General features: G+C 38.2%; 1 pseudogene; it reads left to right on the top strand.

Annotated features, from left to right (window-relative positions):
• The first annotated feature begins 1,147 nt into the window (after nucleotides 1-1,147).
• Nucleotides 1,148-2,542, top strand: LOC132169554 (tetrahydroberberine oxidase-like; annotated as a pseudogene).
• Nucleotides 2,543-2,893: the final 351 nt, after the last annotated feature.

The raw sequence follows: 2,893 nt of genomic DNA on the forward strand, positions 1-2,893 counted from the left end.
TCTTTTCATCCCCTCTTGGTGATAAAAGCTCACAAGTAATCTAATGACAAAACGTCAAATTCGTTAAATTAATTCAATGACCAAGTGAAAATGTATATTTCACTTCTTCCCACCCCCAGAAACATTAAACTTGAAAAATATAATGTCTCCATCTTGAACCACATAAGTTTTCCCCTCCTGTCTATACTTTCCGGCTGCCTGTGAAAAAAGATAAAGAAAAAGAAAAAAGCATTAGGAGTTTAATTCCAAACTAGAAACAAACAAGGAATTCAGACAATCCTGAAAAAGTTTGGACCAATTGAACAATAAGACAAATAAGAACAATTGTAGAAAAATTAACTTCTGGTTGAAAACAACGGCATTTCAGTTGCAATTGGGAGGTAAACGCCATGCGATTAAGGATCATTCCGAGATAACACTAAGTGAAAACCAGTAAGATATTTATAGTTCTACCATCTCATGAATGGTCTTCTTTGTTGTCCATTCTACATAATCGCAAGATTATCATATGTTACTGTTTGCCACACTCCAGTGAAATCTCTAGCTCCAGGGATGCTAGGCCACAATCACTCTCACACCACACTTAGCCTAGAGTTGCTTAGCCCATTGAAACCCCTAGAACCCTAAATCTGTAGTATGAGGTCCAAACTTTCAATTATAATAACCAATTTTGTTAAAAGAAAAAGAGGGGGATGCTCTTAAATATCTATCTGTGCTTTAAGGGATTGGAAAAAGCTAAACTCCTATTTATGTTGCGCATAGAACGAATAGACCTACAATGGACCCCCCATCCCCACCCAAAGAAACAAAGGAAAGAAAAAAGGAGCTGCATATTCACTTGTGTAGCACTGCAAGGTAGAAATACTCGTTCACAACCATATAAGATATCTACCTTTACAGCCGATTCACTACCAAGTTCCTTTAGATCTTCAAATTTCATTACCTAAACATCATCAGAAAACCAAGTCAGTAAATTTGAAGGACTTACCGGATACATCAATAACATAGAAAACAATTAGAATCAAATGTCTACCAGAACTATTGGGCGACGTTTGGACCATGATAAGAAGTTTCTCCTCCTGGTTATGCTTTTTGAAGTATTTTGACAACTTGAAAACCAGTGCATTTACTTTTTGCAATTATCCGCATGGTAACATTAAATAACTTGTTTGATGAAACTCCAACATCAACATTTTACCTTGAAAATGAGCTTCAGTTAGGACACCTTCCCAAGAATTCCAATCAAGGTCCAGTGAAACAAGCATTGCCAGCTTCCCGATGCTTTCTGGAATGGTTCCGTTCATTTGATTACCAAAGAGGACAAGTTCTAGCAATGACGATTAGTTCCTACTATCTTCAGAGCTACTGTTGGAACATTGAAGTTTATTATAGGATCGCCGAGAAAAGTAGAACTCTTGGCTTTCCGGCAGGAATTTCCTCAACTGTGGGAGTTGGTGGACACTTCAGCGCGATGGAGGGTACGGCACATTGTTGCGCAAATATGGCCTTGCTGCTGACAATATTATCGACGCCCAATTGGGAGAGGATCTGTTTTGGGCGATTCGAGGAGAGGAGGGGTGAACTTTTGAATCGTTCTTTCATGGAAAATCAAGTTAGTTCACGTTCCGTCAACTGTGACTGTTTTCACTGTTAATCGGAACTTGGAACAAAATGCAACGAAGCTTGTCCACCGGTGGCAATATGTTACAGCCAAGCTTCACGAAGACTTGTTAGTTCGCGTTAGCTTAACAAGTGTCAATTCCAGCCAAGAAGGGAAGAGGACCATCCAAGCTTCATTCGAGTCCTTGTATCTTGGAGGGATTGATAAGCTCCTTCCAATGATGAAACAGAGCTTTCCTGAGCTGGGTTTGGTGAGAGAAGATTGCATTGAAATGAGTTGAATTGAATCTATCCTCTACTTTGCTGATTTCAGAAGTGGCGAATCCTTGGATGTTTTGCTCAACAGGACTCCACCCACAAGATACCATTTTAAAGCAAAATCTGACTATGTCCAGGAACCAATTCCAGAACTTGGGTTGGAAGGCATCTGGCAAAGGTTTTACGAGAAAGAGGGGGGAGAAACAGGTTTAATGGTTCTGACTCCGTATGGGGGCAGAATGAGTGAAATTTCGGAATCTGCAACTCCTTTCCCACATAGAGCTGGTAATATCAACTAAATCTTTTACGCAGTGTTCTGGTAAGAAGAAGAAACTGCGGCATCCGAAAGGTATATATAAGTTGGATAAGAAGGCTTTACAGCTACATGGCTCCCTACGTTTCGAAATCTCCAAGAGCTGCATATGTTAATTACAGGGACCTTGACATTGGAACAAATGGTAAAGGCAACACAAGCTATAGACGGGCGAGCATATGGGGTAATAAATATTTCAAGAACAACTTTAACAGGTTGGTACATGTGAAGACTAAAGTTGATCCTGCTAATGGCTTTCAAAATGAACAAAGCTTCCCTCCCTTTTCATCAGGGTGGAAGGAGCGAGGTGATTGGAGGTACTTAGATAGAAAAAATTATAGTAAGGAATAAAATCCTTTCTCTTTTTTCCTTTTTCTACTCCTACTTTAAGAATAGATAAATGGATTTGGTTTCATAGGCGTGAATCTTCTGTAGTATTTATTGAACTGAAACTTAGTTGTGTAATTTTTCTTTGTTCTTTTTTTCACTTTGTCTAAGCTTATAACCAATATGAATGCATCTAAACTATCAATGACTACAAAATTGTTGTCACTAATATGGTATCTAAAATAAGTATACAACACATGTCATCAATATGTTGACCACAACATAGTGGTCACTGGTAATAGTTTTAGTAAAGTAATATATATATTACTATTTTTTACGGAACAACAAATACAAGATCTTTAATACAAATTAATA

This window comes from Corylus avellana, chromosome ca2 (assembly GCF_901000735.1).
Source record: "Corylus avellana chromosome ca2, CavTom2PMs-1.0".
NCBI classification, from domain to species: domain Eukaryota; kingdom Viridiplantae; phylum Streptophyta; class Magnoliopsida; order Fagales; family Betulaceae; genus Corylus; species Corylus avellana.